This window comes from Pseudochaenichthys georgianus, chromosome 1, assembly GCF_902827115.2.
Source record: "Pseudochaenichthys georgianus chromosome 1, fPseGeo1.2, whole genome shotgun sequence".
In the NCBI taxonomy this organism is placed as follows: domain Eukaryota; kingdom Metazoa; phylum Chordata; class Actinopteri; order Perciformes; family Channichthyidae; genus Pseudochaenichthys; species Pseudochaenichthys georgianus.
In genome coordinates, this window is record NC_047503.1 from 30,493,616 (window position 1) to 30,512,343 (window position 18,728).

Here is an 18,728-nt window from a genome sequence, read left to right on the forward strand (position 1 = left end):
ATCAACGCAGGTATGTGAGTTTTGTACACCAGTTTGTATAAGTTTAATGTTTCACACTGCTTGTGAAAAATATACTACCACTATACGATCACTGATGTTTTGTTGTTGACTGGACACTTATTTTGTAAAAGAGATAGCATGAGAGGATCTCTTAAGCCATGGGTCGGCAATAGGCGGCCCGCGGGCCATTGTTGGCCCGCCAGCAATAATATTTGGCCCGTAATTTTGAGAATCAAAAATAAAATATTATTTTGATATTTTTTTTTTTTTTTTTTTCCAACATTGGACCTTGAGTCGCACATCAGGGTTTCTGTTAGCTGGTAATTACCGGTTTTTATCTGGTAAAATTCATTAAAAACCGGTAAATTCAAAACCTGTTGGTCAAAATGTCTGGTAATAATTAGGGATGCTCCGATCGATCGGCCGCCGGACATTATCGGCCGATATTCACTCTTAATAGTTTGATCGGTGCTCTCTATAAAGGCCAAACAGGGGAGCTGGATCTGATCGATATGGACATAAACGCGAGTGAAGTATAACCGGACCGAGAGAGATCAGATCAGCTGCTGCATAATCACCTGAAGCCCCGCCCACTGTTTACCAGCTGCATGAGAAACTGACGGGCTGTCAGGAGAGAGGGAGAGGGAGAGGGGAAAAGAGAGGATCCGTTTCTCCCGTGTTATTATCCAAACGTTTGAATAATGTACTTCATCTACTACAAGTAGTTTGTTTGAATGTAATAATTATGTTGTTTGTGGAATCATTTATTGAAAAATGAATCTGAAGTTTTCGATCTGTAACGATTATAAACTGAAGCAATATAACAATTACTCCCATTAACTGAGTTTTAAACATCAGCATATCCTGTCATAGTCCGGTGATTACCTGCTAACGGAAACTTTGCTACACCATTCTTATTATTATTATTATTGAAACATGACCGGTAAGTTTCGAATTTGTCCGGTAAAATAAAATCTGTCCCGACATACATTCATAATGTCAGCCGAGGGAGGGGAAGCGGCGCAGTGGAAGAGCAGAGCGCGAGGGAGAGCTGTCATCTTCCCTTTACAAGCTTCAAACATGTATTTATCGTGTGATTTTGGAAATAAAAGTTCCATATTCTGAAAGCCAAGACTTTGTTTATTTAAAATCAAACAAAACACCCGAAAAACTAGTTTTTTACGCAAATTCACGTTATTTTGAAATGAGCCGTTGTGATTTCCGACTGATTTCGATAGAGCGGGTCACATATGGCAAATGTGTGGTTGTGGGGAACCAGGTCAATTAAAGTACTTATTTAACTATTAAATACATTGAGTTTGAGTAAAATACTTGGTTACTGATTAATTTAGGTTATAATATATTAAATTGCAAAGCAAAACATGCTGTAATTGATTTATTTTGTCCTTTAATATTTTTTAAAGGTTTTCAACCTGAAAGAATCCTAATGTGTCCTTGAAAAGTTGAAATAAAGAAAAGGAAAAAGGATTCCAGTTGTCCATGCGTCCTCTGTTGCCCCTCAAGCCTCTCTCACTCACTCAAATAAATGCCAAAAACCCAGAGAACTTGACAATACTTATCAGAATAAAAGTATGTTAAATAACACTGCTCCCTAGTTAATAACTCTACTTTACTCAGTGGAGGCTCGTCTATTGAGGAAAGGGAGGACCATCCTCCCTACAATTTCAGAGAAAAGAGTGTTGATGGGGAGGGTTATCAGCGATATCAGAGTTTTTTCTGAACCGGGGAACAGGGGCGCTGCGCCCTCTTACCAAAATCAATTCCTTGAATTAGGCTTTGATTATGTTCTGGCCCGCCATCTTGTGGCTCAGCAAAAAATTGGCCCACGGCCAAACTTACTTGCCTACCCCTGTCTTAAGCAATGCAGCTCACGTGTCCTTTGTATATGCTGTCCATTGAAATGCAGGAAAGTAATCACCAGCTCTGAGTGATCTGTTGCCGAGGGGACACTACACCAGAGTTACATAAGCAGAGATAAAGTGCTCTTTGGGGGGAACTCACCTCCTCTGGGGTCCCCCAGGAAGATTTTTTTTAAATGTTGAAGTTAAAAGCATCAATCTTGTGCACTTTGAGAGCAACATCAAGAGATATGGATACATCTCTCAACACCCATATGTCAAAAAGAAATCAAAGAATCAGAATCAGAAACGGGTTTATTATTTAAAAACACTTCATTTTCCAATTAAATCATAAACGATGTCAAATTATTAGAAGTTGTTAGTAATCAGATTAAACAGAACAAAGGGATGGAAGGAGGAAATAATAATCCCTCATCTCTTGCTGCTTCCCTCATCTCTTGCTGTTTCCCTCATCTCTTGCTGTTTCCCTCATCTCTTGCTGTTTCCCTCATCTCTTGCTGTTTGCGGTTGAAATGATCTCTTTTGCTGGCCAAACATGCTGGATGGAAAGCAGTGATGTCTCACTTGCCTTGGCCCTGTATCTGCAGTCCCTAAATCAGTCATGTTACCCATTGACTCTTGTCTGTTCTGGTGTTCCTGTTCATTATTGTCTCCATTGTCATTCTTGTCTGTTGTATCTCCTCCTTGTGTGTCCCTTTCTCCTGTTCTCCATCCTCTACTCCGTTTGGCTCATCTGTGATGACTGTGGGTAAACACAAACAAGTATGTAAGTCAATCAGTTTCCAGCTCTGTCAAATAAATGAATTTCAAGATACACACATTTGTCTTCATTAAAATGAGTTTCACCACACAGTCACAAAATGTAATACTAACCAATTGAAAATAGTTACATGTATATTGGAAACCTCTTGTAGATATCACTGTTAGAGTAGTTATCTGCCAATAGGACAGAATCATTCCTACAAATGCAGTTTGAGTAATTCACTTAATATATTCACTTAACACTTTAATATAGTCATTTTCACTTAATACTCTAATATAGTCATCTTTCTGCATTCAACACTAAGGAAAGCTGTACAATTTGACATGATAATGAGGAAAAAAGGCCTCCGACAATGCAGATCATTTTTTGATCATATCAATTTTAAGATGGGGGTCAAGGCTTAATATTTGGGAGCATAGTGTCCCTTGCCCCTTTCAGGAGCCCCACTGGATTAGCTTTGATTGAAGTATTTGTATAAAAAGCTTGTTGGCTGACTGTCCATCTCATAATGTTCACATAGAAACTAGCTGTCAATAGGAAATATCAATCAGAAGAATTATAATTGAATGCAAAAATCTGTCAAAAAAAAAAAAGGTTGCACATTTAAATGCAGGTGTTGTTATGGCAACGTCAGTGGCCAAACAGCCACATTTACTGCTGCAAATACGTTCAAACATGCTGTCGACACGTAAAGCAGTGGCAACTATGCCACCATTTCAGCTGACTCTTTCTCAGAAATACTGTCACATAACATCCAGGAATCATATATTTCAGTGCTAGTTTGATGCTAAGCTAAGCTAACTATGAAATACTTTAACTGACAGGACTCCGGATCAACTGTGTACTGTAAGGTAGCTTCTAGCTTCATGTCGAACAGTAAGTCAACCTTTCCCAGAGAGCTTTCTTTGAAATCACCAGGTAACGCTAAAAAATACAACATTTAGATTGTATGACAAAGTGTGTATATAATATATCTGGCTAGCTAAAGCTACTTGCTAACGGTTTAGCTTACCCCCGCGATTCAAAATAACGTCAACGTAGCTATAATTTATGCTTTGCTTACATGTTCGCATAACTTGTAAGTTTACTTACATTTACATACCGGCTTGTTCACCTGGCTCAGGTGGTGGCTCTGGGGTTGTTGTTTGAGCCACCACTTGAGAGTTGCCATCTTTTTTATTAAAAAAATGTCTAATGTCCATCTTCAGAAACTCCGCGTCCGCGGCTGAAAGTGTAAACACTGTCACAGAGGAGAGGTACGTATCTGTCAGCCAATAAAACACGTTTATTTCCATGCAACTCTCTGATTGGCCTGGTGGTTGCCTCTGTTGCATTCACTGAACACGGGAAATTACAATTCTACCATCCTCTAGGTAAAGTACGGTTAATGTATTATATTATTGAGGGAGAATTTGTCCCGGGCTAAAGAAAAAACCCCGGATGCCTGCCCCAGGCGACGCCCATGCTCTTGCTGTAGTACAGGGCAGAGCCATATAATAGTAATAATATGGCTCTGGTACAGGGGTGCACATAACTGGTACGCAGGTTATGTGCGTAATCTGAAATGCTACCGTCACTTGTGTCACAAAGCGCATTTGCGTACCGACGTACTTGTGAAGCTTTTCCAGAAGGCGGTTAGATCACCGGACGACAGAGTCGGTCTCCGTGTGCACAGACAGGGCCGGTCTCCGTGTGCACAGACAGGGCTGCTGTTAACGTCGGTCTGTACAACGGAACTGTGCCAAAACTACGCCAACCGGCTGCGGAGGGAGACTCCCCCCATCACTGGAGAACTGCGCTAAAACAGCTGATCACAACGTTCACACTCTGTGGTCACGAAGTACTCCACTAGCCCCCCCCCCCTCTGTCGACTTTCCTGAAGTACTCCCCCGTTGATAGAAATCAACACGTAATGCCCACGGTTTGATGATTGATAGGTGTGTGGGTTGTCTTTCATTTTGACATGCAGACAAATGTTATAATAAACATAGATACTGTATGTTAAATGGATATATCCGCCTGCTTTCATTTATCTTTCCATTCCCACAACAATATACATAAATAAATGGCATATTTTGGACATAGTTCGAATGGTGATTAATCATGATTAATTAATTTTTAAGCTGTGATTAATCTGATTAAAAATTTTAATCGTTTGACAGCCCTAGTATTTTTATATAGTCTTAAAGTTACAACCGGCCCTTTGAGTGCAACCATAATGCTAATGTGGCCCGAGATGAAAATGAGTTTGACACCCCTGCATTAAGTCATCTGAAATATGGGGAGTGAAATGATATTAGTTGAAATATTGTCATTTCCAGCATATCAATCGCATTATGGCTGGTAATGCTGCCATGAGGAGGAGTAGGTTGTAAGGTTCAAAGTCTCTGATACTCTCAAAGAGAACATAGTGAATTCTGGGAAATGCTGGTTTTGGCATCAAAAGACATGAAAGGCTGGCTGGACCTGCACTAATGAGACCCTTGAGACCCTAACAAAGGTTTCCCTCAAAGGGATATGGGTTATCAAACTGAGTTCCACAATATCTTGACATTTATGGAAAAAAGTTTCCATGAATGTTCACAGAATGGCAATTGCTTTTCATGGTCTGGCTTCTATTATTTGGGCTATGTTTACTTTTTGTTGGCCCAATCCTTTCTTCCACCATTAAACCTCAAGCCCTGAACCCGTAAGGATTTAACTGACATCTCCTGGTAAATGCCCTTTGAGTATGAGAGGCTGAAAGGGCTTGAAATAGTATCAACCCGTATATTTATTTGTAGGGATTTATTTTACGTTCTTTTACTTACTGATTAGAATGTTTTCCAATCTCTTGCCTAACACGAGCAGAGGTAATTGCCTAATTTGTCATTTCTGTAATCTGAATTAATTTGTGTGAAAACAGCATAATTGTAAATTGTGTAACTTTTTATTTTATTATATTTTTTATTATAACTTTTTTTAAACTTGAATACTTTTGTATGCATATAACACATGTAACATTAAGCCGTCTGTGGCTCTTTTTCTGCTGTAACAATGTAAATCTTCCCTCTGTGGGACTAATAAAAGTATTCTGATTAATCAAAAGAAATTATTATTTTTTAGAAATATGACGACAATGGCGGACTCTAAAGAGGTTAGAGTAGATCAGGGCTATTCAAGTAGTTTGTAATGGGGGCCGGTTGATGAAAATGATCCAAAGCAAGGGGCCAGGAAAAAAATGACTTGAAATATGAGCAATCATATTAAGAGCTTCAGATACAGTAAATACTACAGCAGGTCACCCTTGAAAAAGAGATCAATGATCTCAATGGGATTCACCTGCATAAATAAAGGTTTGAAATTAAATTAAATGACTACAACAGCATAGTGGAGTGCATATATTTTGTTTAATTAAATCAAACATAGCCCCAAGGCCTTTATAAATGGCAAGTTCAGAACTCAGTACATGTGAAGCTAATATAACCATCAACATCATTAGATTTAGATTAAATGTTCTAATAATTCACACAAAATAGCAATTTAGGGCCATACACAAACAACAGTGCATATTATGGTATAATAACAATAAAGACAAGTGAGCCATACCACATCAATTGCTTAATTAAAAGCAAAAACAATTACCAAACCACAACACACAGCCTTTTAAAACTCAAACCTTTTTTGATTAACATAGTGATAACTGTATGCAACCAACTTGGCAGATATGTGCCATCTAATGAGAGAAATGGCATTTTTTCGATTTAGCAAGAGCAGGGAAGTCGGGAGTATACGTTGTCATGGCAATACGCATACAGTGATGCAGATGCTGGTCGGTGAGGGATGCGCGATTATTAGTTTGTATGGCATTCATGTGTGAGAATGCCGATTCGCACGTGTAAGTCGAGCCGAACATTGTGAGGACAAAAAGTGCAAGACCCCTTAAATGAGGGAATTTCTCGTGGCTGACTTCATGAGTCCAGAACTTTTCAGAACCTGCCAGCTGAAATGACTGTCGCAGGTCATCTGATGACTGAATGTCAATGAGTTCAAGTTGTAAAGACGCCTCATTTAATGTCACAATCAGCTCCTTTGCTTTCAGTGCAAACTCCCCCTCTACATTCACAGAGAAAGGGTCCTTCACAAATCTCATCACTTCAGTCAGGAGACTGAAATGTTCAAACCTCGTGGCCAAGTTGGTTTTCAATGCGTCCATAAATCCAGTCATCACCTCGGTGATTTGTAAACCTGCAGTGTTGGAAAATGGAGCATTTTGCCTGGACATAAATCCGCAAAAAAAAGTGGGAGCTTTTTTTGAAACGCATGGAGTCTCTCCACAAGTTGTGTAACCATTTTATCTCTGCCCTGCAGCTCCAAATTGAGTTGGTTCAGATGTTGTAAAATGTTGCTCAAAAAGCAAACAGCAGCGTAAAACTCATCATTCTCTATCAAACACAGAAAGGCGTTGTCTTTTTTATGTTTTGAATTGCGGAGAAACGCCATGATCTCCTCCTTAAGTTCACAAAATCGTTTCAAGACGTTTCCTTTGCTTAGCCATCTAATGGCACTATGCATGAGCAAATCATTATATTGAGCTGACATGTCTGACAACATCTGGTGGAAAAGGCGGTGCTGTAAACTGGAGTTACAACGAATAAAGTTAATAATCGCCATGACAGAGTCCATTGTGTTTTTTAACTCACCACTGAGTTTTGCGCACAGGAGGCTTTGGTGGATGAGGCAATGCAGCGATCTCAGCTGTGGAGCCACATCTGCCAGCCTAGCGGACAGTCCCTGTGTTCGGCCCGACATCGTTACAAGCATGTTAATACGATCCAATCCCAATTTGTGCTCCTTGAAAAACGAAACCACTTTGTGGAACATCACCTCACCGGTCGTGTGTCCATCCAAAGGAATTAATCCAAGTAGATCCTCCCGAAAGCACTCACCATCAAAGAATCTAACAGAGGCACAGCTGTGCAACATCGCTGCTGTCAGTGGATTCATCAATAGCTAGCGACATAACCTCCGCCTTTCACAGTTTGTCCAAGAGAATCTCAAAAACGTCCGATGCAAGGGTCTCCACTCTCCTTGATGTTGACGTGTCAGAAATCGGAATGTTCTTAATTGAGTCAATAACGCTTTTTCTGATTTTCTCATCTGCAACCACTTCCTCAATTGATGCAAGCATACACTCTTTGACTGTCTCTGCATCCGTAAAAGGCCTTTTCTTTTTGCCTAATATCCAGGCCACTCGTAGGGACGCTGCGGTAGCTCTCTCTTGGTCAGTGCAAGCCCGAAACAGGGAGCTACGTCTTTGGTCATAGCACGAAGTTAGCCCCAAAATCTTCTGGCGGCGAGCATCAGAGCCCGCTGGAAAAGTGTAGTCAAAGTTGGCGTGAGCTGTCTTAAAATGCCTTCTCAAGTTGTACTCTTTACACACCGATAAACACTCATTGCAGATTAAACACACGGGCCTCCCACTGACATTTACACACAAGTACTTCTCTTTCCACTCGCTGTTGAATTGCCGGTTTTCGGTGTCAACCTTTCGTTTTTTTAACGTAGAAAGAGACATTTTAATATCCAACTATGCTGACCAGGTTTGATTAATCGTCCCATTGGCGCGAAACCGTCGAAGGTGCGCGAGCTTGTAGTGAAGGGCAGCGCGAGCCGCGAGGACGCACGCAGAGACGCAATAAATGACAGGAGTTGGTAGTAGGTGGGTTCGAAACCCGAGCCCGCCAAAGTTTTCAGGCAATGTCTTCCCCTCTATTTCTCAATGTAACACCCTCTCAGGAATAAAGGCACTCTGGTCCAAATGTTGTTGTTTTTTAAATAATTTTTTTTTTTTAATTAAACTTTTTTTTTTTTTTTTTACTTTTTAACATTATACTCAAAGGGCCAGTAAATATCACCCGGGGGCCGGATTTGGCCCGCGGGCCGCCAGTATAGCCCTGGAGTAGATGCTGCATAGAGAACTGCAGTGACGCGTCATAAAACCCGGAAGTAAGTTAGCATTTTTAGCACCGGTTCCTTTCGTCAAAAAGCAATGCATTTTCTCCATAGGGTTTTGGAAAATAGCTCAAATTTAAGAGATAAATCACGTTTTGTTCTACGAAATTAAATACATCAGCAGTGACCCCACTGGTGATTTTTGAAGAGTTTACATATCTGAAAAACGATGGTTGTTACCGAGTGGCTGAATAGGACTGCAGAAATTGTTGAGGCCGTCAGTACGCCTAACACGTAAACACTCCCGCTAAGTTTGTTTTCCCCTGTGTTCTGCTTGAAAGCAAGTACCTGCCTATCTTTAGTATCTGTATAGTATCTTTAGTATCTGTATATCTATATCTGACCATTAGAATCTGTATTTTTGAAATTGTCGTTTTTAACACCGTAGTTTTACAAATTATAGAATAATTAATTATCAGTGTTTTAAAATTTTACTCGGCAGTTCGTTTCGTTAGCTAACGTTAGCTAAAGCTAGCGCTACTAGTTAGCTACGCAATGGTTTGTTGCTTTGCTCCGGGTTGCAGCCACAGTTCTTTGCATGAAACGTGCTCGTTCTATCTTTTCCCGGCCAATGTTTTCCAAAGGAGAGAGTCTGGATTCGTGCCATGAGGTAAGCTGACGTTACATTTTTGTCCATGTCACGGTGCAACACATCCTCACTCCCAGGTCGGCCTATGTTGACGTTATGTCAAGTCCCCTGCCGGCTTTTTCCAACGCAAGGGGGGGGGCCTTAGCGTCCATTTTCAACGCAAGGGGGGGGGCCTTAGCGTCCATTTTCAACGCAAGGGGGGGGGGCCTTAGCGTCCATTTTCAGCTTTCCGGGATGTCCATGTGTCCTCATGTTCTATGGACGCTCATGGAAGCACGGCATTCATTTGTGTCGACTGCCCTTAAAGGCAATGTGAGCGTCCATTCTCATTGGATAGCGGAGAATTGTACACCCGGAAGTAAATATTCCCCTTACTGACGATTGATTTTACAGTGATATCTGCACTACTCATCGACTAAAAAACACCAGATTATCCTTGTTAATTACACAACATTGATTGGTTTAAATTGTGTGCAATGCTTTTGTATTTTTCCCCTTCGATTCGGAGAAACAAATCTTTTTTCGGAGTAAATGATGGCAGAAGACACTACACTACCCAGAATCCCCAGCTATCATTTCTCCCTGCAGAAAAAGAAAACATGGCCGAACTTCGTTTTATTCTGGGTGTAAAATGCCTATTTTAAAGTTAGTTTGGCTATTAAAATGCGTTTTGATGTCATTTGATGCGAGAAATATGAGTTGTTATTTCAGATTATGTGTGCAGTGGATGTACATGATCTTTAGTTTGCTAGTTATTACGAAGATTACTTCAGGAAATTGCGTCCAACGTTTTCATTGTTACCAAGGTGGTTGCTAGGGACGCTGCTATCGATATTATTTCTGTTATGTTGTGTAACTGTTTAATGGTGTTATCTTTATTGCTACCCCCTTCCCCGTCAATGTATAGTGTTGGTCCACAGCGCAAACATATTAGTTAACAAAATCCGCATCTAAAGATACGTTATTTCCCCCTGTGCAATTCCAGTCTCACATCTCACAGCACATCGTCATTAACAAATACCGGAAACAGACCGAAAACGTTTAAAGAAAATAAAATAATACCTTATTCCGAGTGTGCTTGCTTTTCTCTTTGAAAGTCATCACATAACGGCATTGTAATACATGGTTCGGCTGCATTAAATATTACATATCTGCCGTAGTTCTGTATTTATAGAGCCCTGATGAGAAGACAAACATGAGGAACTGAAAACGTGACGTGGATCATAAATATATCAGCCATTAAACAACATCTTACATTTCTTTTCACACAATACGTCTCTTTGCCGTATCAACACTAATTCGGCTCACTTTTATATTTGATCCAATTGGTAGATAGGCTGTATTTACACCATAAAGGTGCACAGATGATATAAAGAGACACCTGGTGGTTAAAGCATGTTATTGAATTTCATTATTTTTATTATTAGATATTAATAGGATCCCTATAAAGTATATTCATTACTCGTTATTCTCTACTAATAGTTAATTAAAGACTGTATATAATGACTATTTTGCACATCCCGTTCAAGATTTCAAGATTTTCTAAGGTTTATTGACAGATCATATAGGCCTACACAACTATGGTGTAGTTCTGCACTGAATGAAAAACTTGGGTCGCAGGTTCCTCAATAGTGCATTACAAGACATCTATCAATATTTGTGCATACCTCCAGCAATGTTAACTATGTTGAAGCACTTATTTTAACTGATATTATACATAATGTATTATGCTCTTATAAGATGTATGCAGATATTTCATCTCCGGCCTTGTCAGGTATTGAACAATCAATAAATAAAGAACACAGAATTGTTAAATATAAAACACAGAATTTGTGTGATTATACTAAATGATTTTCAAATAAACACCACTGCAGATTTAACTGTTACACATGCTGATGTAACGCAAATGTTCCAACTTGGGATCAATAAAGTATATCTTATCTTAAGCTGATCGATGGCTACTGCCATATTTGCAAAATGTGCCTATGAACCTTGACAAGTGCATGTTTCAGGCTTATCAATTAATGTAATGTAATGTAATGTTATCAATTAACAACAGGAGGGGTCATAAACATAAGTCCAGCTGTTAAATAAAGCTCTTCTGACCTTAGCTGGCGTGTGGGTATATATATTAATACTGCCCATTATGGGCACCAGCAATTTTCACCCATTTATTAATTATATGTTTTAAATGTGAGTGTTTCCTGTCCCCTAAACCTCCAGGGATGTACACAGTTTAATACTGGCAACTTCTTATTATGGGAAATACGAAAACGTCTTTTAAAACTACAACTCCCAGTAGAGACGTGCCATAGAGAACATGTTGCGAAACAGAATAGCCAGCATGTGTAGTTCTGGGGACGGGGTGGGGGAGGGGGGGGGACGCGGTGGACCCGTTCAAATCCAGTTTTGAACAGTCTGCCGTGGTTCCATCCCATTTCAAGTGCTGTTCGAGGCTCGGTAACCCTCGGAGCACACTCTCCAATCACAGAGCTTGAGGACTATCACGGGGTTTGTCAAACAGAGCACATGGTGTAGTCCAAACGATAGCTGGGGATTCTGGGTAGTGTAGTGTCTTCATTGCCTTTAAGGGCAGTTGACACAAACGAATGCCGTGCTTCCATGAGCGTCCATTGAAGCACATGGACATCCCGGAAAGCTGAAAATGGACGCTAAGGGCCCCCCCCTTGCGTTGAAAATGGACGCTAAGGCCCCCCCCCTCGCGTTGAAAATGGACGCTAAGGCCCCCCCCCTTGCGTTGGAAAAAGCCAGCAGGGGACTTGACATAACGTCAACATAGGCCGACCTGGGAGTGAGGATGTGTTGCACGGTGAAATGTAAATGATGGGTAGTGACTGTATCGCCGTTTATAGATGGCGCTGGTGAAAAGACCGCAAGATAAGTAAAGATAATGAATACATCCAATTAAAACCTGTGTGGCTTATATGATAAGTCTAATTAGTACAAGCAGCATAACGTTTCACCATGTAACTAAAGATTGTAGTCAGGGAAATCAGTTTGACATATTGAACTAATAACAAATCACCTCTGGCTGGCAGAGAACTCTCTGCTCCATAGCTTCTCTTGGACGTAAAATCACATGTACATTTTACATTTATATTCAATTTAATATTCCATCCCTCACATACTTTTGTATATATAATAACTTATATTTTGTTTTTCTTATTATGCTGCTGCAACACAAACATTTCCCAAATTGGGATCAATACAGTAATATCTTATCTTAATTAATTAAGAAATATAACTATTATAATTAGTGTAGCAGCTGACACCTATTTTCAATATGGATTAATCTACCATTTATTTCTTTAGTTCAATTTTCATCTATAAAAATGTCAAAATAGTGAAAATGTTCACGAGACTTATCAAAGTGCAAGGTTATATCTTTAGATGTTTTTGTTTTAGCCTATGTACTGTATGTCTTAATGCTCTTATATATGACGGTGTGACTTCCATGAAACTAATATTTTATATCTTCCCAACAGACGAGCTGACGGGAAGCCTAACACTCTAACAACCACAACATTGCAAAGGCGAATAAATGTAAATTAAAAACGATTCACAATTTTTTTTTTTTCTTGCAGTAAGGTTAAACTGACCTTGCACTTGGTGCCAGTAAGGATGTTCTTCACGCAGGCTGAATGTTTCTCCTTCCTTACTGACACAGAAGCCCTTGATTTGCAATGCTTCACTAATTGTCATTTCCCTGGCTCCGTAGGGACACTTTACCTCCAGCAAAGCGGAAGACCCTACCAGACCATCTGGAGATGCCCCCAACAATCCTGATTGGGAGAGCCACAAACCTGACTCATGGACCTGCATCTGGGTTGCAGTGGTGAATGCCCTGACGCCCTCACATTCATTCATAGTCCCCCACTATACAGACAAAACACCATCAAGGGCCTGTTGTTGCCCTAGCACCCTGGCAATAAGGGAAGCAGTCACACGCTTTGACCTCAGGACAGCTCCAAAGTTGCTGGCAGTCAACCTTCCTTTCCTGAACAAATGCCAGTTTTGGTTGGTTCGCTGACCAGTGTAGCCACCTGAATTATCCTCTGTTGCTCCTCAGACAATGCCATGCTTGCCACAATTGCCTCACGTCCCTGATGCCCAACAGATTTGAGAATTTCAGGAACAGTAAGTGTTTCCAAGCTGTAGTGTTCCTCTTCTGGCTCGGGGGAGAGAAGCCAAGACATTCCTGAGAACCTGCTCCCGTGTCTGCCCCTCAGCCAGTGACGATCTTCGGAGGTGGGCTCTCTTGTCAGCGGGTTGAATGAGTTATTGGTTGGAGGAAATAGCTCCTCCACTGAATGCGTACGTTTAGCTACCTTTGTCTTCTTCCACTGACAGGGGGTGTCAGAGCAGCTGAAATTGTGGATGGCAAAGATGGCTAATGCAGCCGCATGACTGCATTTCCATTCTCCACGTGGGCATTCACATTTTGTGGAGAGAATTCCCTCTTCTCCTGTAGATACCTGTGGTGGTAGGATTGTTTTATTATTTAAAATATATTTACATTTGTAATGCCTTCCCAATTATCCCTTTAATTGTTTATAGCCTACTCTATGTTTATTTCATGGATATTTCTGGGTTTTCTGGTGTGTAATATTTGTAATCTTGGGGCCTCTTCTCTTTAACGTCTACATGCTACCACTGGCTCAGATAATGAAGAACAACAAAATAAGTTACCATAGCTATGCAGATGACACACACATCTACACAACCATTTCACCAGGAGACTATGCTCCAATTCAAACACTGAGTAAGTGCATTGAACACATCAATGACTGGATGTGTCAGAACTTTCTCCAATTAAACAAAGATAAAACTGAGGTAATGGTCTTTGGAGCCAAGGCAGAACGTATAAAAGTTAGCGCTGAGCTTCAGTCTGCAATGTTCAAAACAACGGATAAAGCCAGAAATCTAGGTGTAGTCATGGACTCTGACCTGAGTTTCAACAGTCACATTAAATCAGCCTACTATCACCTAAAGAATATATCTAGGATTAAAAGACTAATGTCACAGCAGGATTTGGAAAGACTTGTCCATGCTTTTATCTTCAGTAGACTCGACTACTGCAATGGTGTCTTTGCAGGTCTCACTAAAAAATCTATTAGAAAGCTGCAGCTGATTCAGAACGCCGCTGCTCGAGTCCTCACTAACACTAAGAAATGTGGATCACATCACTCCTGTTCTGAAGTCTTTACACTGGCTTCCTGTGTGTCAAAGACTAGATTTCAAAATACTTCTGCTGATTTATAAAGCTTTGAATGGTTTAGGCCCAAAATACATTTCTGACCTCCTGCTAAATTATGAACCATCCAGTAGGGGTGTTGAAAATAATCGTTTCTACGATGCATTGCGATGCGGACGTGGACGATTCGGTCTCGATGCAGTGACGGAAGATAATCGGTTATAGAGTAGTAACGTTGCTTCCTGATTTTCCGGCCGCGGCTTTACTATAACGTTTTTTCTGTCACTTTAATATCAAATCGGTCGGTGACGCAGAGATCAGGGAACAGACGTGACAGCAGCACCAAACACGGAGCAGTCTGCTTTATCCACCAACACAACACCACCAGTTCAGAACCAAAAGCAGAAGGACCCGCTCTGAATCACTCCGTGTCGCTGCGGCACAGGGATTTATGTTTTTCAAAAATAATCGCGTTACAATCATGTCAGGTTTTTGGTGGATTTAATTAAGTCTTGGATTGCAAAGTATGAATGTCCTCTAGCAATTTGCAGACGATATACGTGTGTAAAGTTTGTGAAGGCAGGAGGAAAAAAGCTTCCGCGATCACCGTCTCCTCTCCGTTCCTCCAAGCCCCGCCCCCTCCCTGAAAATAATGAGTGACAGGCTGATAGTGACACGATAGAAACTTTGTTATTCACTTAATCACTGAGATATAATGAAGCTAATTTAATCTCATACATTCATGGGATTTATGTAACAGTAAGACAGAGAATGTAAGTGTGCACCCACATGCAGTATTTTTGTTTGTATATACTGTTGTAAATACTCCTGTTGTCTGCTGTGTTCAGACTCAAGTCCTGTGCGTGATGCCATATTCAGGACATTCAGTGTCCTTTTTTTAACAGAAGACCGTTGCTAGAAGCTGCAGCTAGACTGCAGAAGCATTAGCTTTTTGTTTTTGAGAATGGAACACGGAGGCTAGACCTATACAATTCATTTATTTTGGTTTATAAATTAATTTATGTTATTGATTTCTGAAGCACTTTCTAAATAATAAAAAGAGAGTTCATATGTATTTACTGCATGTATGCATTGATGAAAAATAAGCCATGTGCAGTAATATAGAAAATTGAGGATGCAACGCATTGGTATGAATCGCGATGCACCGTGATGCACCGGGATATCGAACCGAATCGAATCGTTGACAGGATAATCGTAATCGAATCGAACTGTGAGACCAGTGAAGATGCACAGCCCTACCATCCAGATCTCTCAGGTCTTCAGGGACTGGTCAGCTTTCTGTCCCCAGAGTCAGAACTAAACATGGTAAAGCAGCGTTCAGTTATTATGCTCCAAATATCTGGAACAAACTCCCGGTAACCTGCAGGTCCGCTGCAACTCTGACTACTTTTAAATCCAGGCTGAAGACTTTTCTTTTTGTCGCTGCTTTTAATTGAACTATTCATATCACGGCCCGTCCACACAGCGGCTGCACTGTAACTTTTATCCATGTATTTTTTCTTTTAATGTTTCTTTTATTATCTTTTCTTTTTAAAGTCTATTGCAAATATGCTGAAATAATTTCAGGTGTTTACACCTTGGAGGGTCAGAATAAAAGAAGTGGAATCATTTGTTTGATCCAGTTTTTACAGAAATCTCTCAAACAAAATAAGAGAATTCAAAAACCTTCCTGTGGTTATGTGTGTAAGGAAATATTTCAAGGGTAGAGATGAAAGAGATATGCTTTACCAAGTGTACTTTTATAAATTGCTCTACATAAGTGGTCAGAAAAAGGAGATGAACAGATAATGTAACAGTATGGCACTTCTGGCGGCAATGGCCAAATGATTGTGCTTACATTCAGTGAGACACTTGGCAGAGCGGTATTTACTCCACTTTGGTTGCAGCTGCCTCCCACAGTAACTCAGCTCATTTCAACAGCGCAAGGCAATTCAAGTATGTCTGTTATCTTGAAGGGTTTCTTGCTACACAACAGGTGAACATATAGGGTTCCAACTGTTTTTTTACTTAGCTATTAATGTTGCGATTACTTTCTGTTGTTTATTAAGCCTGTCCCTTCACCTTCAAGATATTCATTTGGTCCACCACACATCCTGAGTGCTTTTTGTTTAAGTGTCCCTAGATTTTCGATAGTTTAAGTGCCTCATTTGACAAGAATTCTACAGGTTTTGTTTTCAGATCAGCATTACCTTCTGTAATAACCACTCCAAATGTCATGTATTTTTCATCACCACACACTTTGGAGCTGGTGCAATGTTGTCTCCCACATATGTTTTTTCAAATCTGCATTCAAGAGAAAGTTAATAGTTTTCTAGCTACAAAACCAAAAGTCTCCAAGTGATGATGTGGCGAGATTGGCTTGGTGATATTGAATATAAACTAGTCATTGAAATTATGCATTTCAAGTCAACATATTATATTTGTATGTACACTTAAGTACATTAAGATACAAACAATAGCAAGCTTTGTAGACTACCAAAAAATGTAATTTTGTATTCATCCAAACTCATTATGTGGCTGTGCCTTATGGTGATTAATGTCAACCTTAACTCTGAAAAAGTAAGAATGGAACGTTTTGAAAAAATGTCAAACTAAATCAGACAAGTTGAAAACATATTCCAAAAAGGTCCTCAGTATTCTTGTAATTCTCATTGTAGATTGGGAGCTTCCTTTGGCTTTGTGTGCTCTGAAACAGTGATCTGTTTGTTGGAGTTCAACTTGTCCTCCAACTCATTACAAATGGTTGAACAAGAGATGAATAAATCTAAACTTAGTTGAACACTATCCTGCGTGTTTTTGTTTTTTTTGGGCTGGGTGTGCGTTTCTGTGGCGAGAGATGAGAGGATTTTCTGTCAAAAATTACATTTGCAACAATAAACACGGCTGTCACTCTCATTTCATGGTCTATGTCATGTTGAAGCCAGGAGGTGTGAGGCTCATAGCTGATTTGTTCTTGTAAGCCTGCCAACAATTGCCTTACAAAACATAATTGGTTTTCAGAGGGTCGTGTCTACAAAATCTGTGTGGGAAAGCTGAAATTTGAAGAATTTGGGGTAGGACATCGTCCTTGGCTTTTATTATAACATGTAGCCTTGAAGTGTGGACTTTGAAGTGTAAAACCCCTGAATACATTTAAAGTAAAAATATATGTGTGTTATCTACTTATGTGATACACTGCCAACCTGTAAAGGATTTCTCCCCCAAAACTCAAAAAATGGGGGAGAGCGACAGAAATACCTCATTTACCTTTATGTCCAATTAAAGATCATGCAGTTCAAACCAGAGAGACGTGATGTAAGAATTACATATTTATTGTTTACACGTCATATGAATGAAATGATTGCCATGATAATACAACAGGAGAATGTAATGGTGTTTGGCGATTAGGCCCCGGTTTGCAGGATAATCATTCAGGAGGGAAAGCACCGCTCCGATGAAATCCCCGGGGTCTAGACACTGGTGGTGGTGCTGAGTAGGTGAGACCGGTCTGAAGAAGGAAGGTTTAGCTTTGTCCTGGAGGAGACTGGAGGCGAGAGGGGTGGAGGCGGGTTGCGGTCATCTGCAAATGACAACTGACAGGGAGGAAGAGCAGGTATTTAAGGAATTTAGCATGTGCAGATATTGGCTGCTGAGGGGTGACGCCCTCATATTTAATGAGGGGGGAAGGGAGCCATCGAGTGAAGTGTAAGTGACTCGTGTTAGGTCTTCCTTATTGAACTTGCGCTAAGCTTCATTAGTACAACACATTGAAGAAGATACTTATTAAAGGTGGGGTATGTAATTTATTTCAGAAACACTTTTTGTTATATTCCATGGAATATAACAAAAAGTACTGTACTACTACTGCATGATCTTTAATTAACATCCCGATAGAAATGAATAAATGCTTTGACAATAAATACATACAAAAATGTCATTGGTGGAAGCCGTAGCACTGTAAAAAGCAGTGCACAAACTTATCTCGTGCCCTCATTGGTCATGTGCGCGTTCGTGTGTGTTGGAGGAGGGGCTCTGTAAGGAACTCTGAAGGAAGAGGCAGTTTTTTTCCGGTTGTTTACTTTCAAATTCTAGAGCACTCGAGCTGGTTTCTCCAAAATTACATACCCCACCTTTAAAAGGTATGAATCCCTTGTTTGGTTTACATTTCAGAATTAGTACAACAAAGCAAACCAGTGAAGTGCCTTGATGTCAGATATGCAATGTGATGTTGTTGACATCACCAAAAATAATTATCAAGCTCAAACTATATAGACAGTACACACTAAT

General features: G+C 40.2%; 1 long non-coding RNA gene across 1 annotated transcript; it reads right to left on the reverse strand.

The window, feature by feature from the left end:
• Nucleotides 1-2,156: 2,156 nt before the first annotated feature.
• Nucleotides 2,157-3,882, reverse strand: LOC139434691 (uncharacterized). Its single transcript, XR_011644011.1, has 2 exons — nt 3,736-3,882; nt 2,157-2,622 (listed from the first exon to the last, which is right to left on the reverse strand). It is a non-coding gene; the product is annotated as an uncharacterized lncRNA (long non-coding RNA).
• Nucleotides 3,883-18,728: the final 14,846 nt, after the last annotated feature.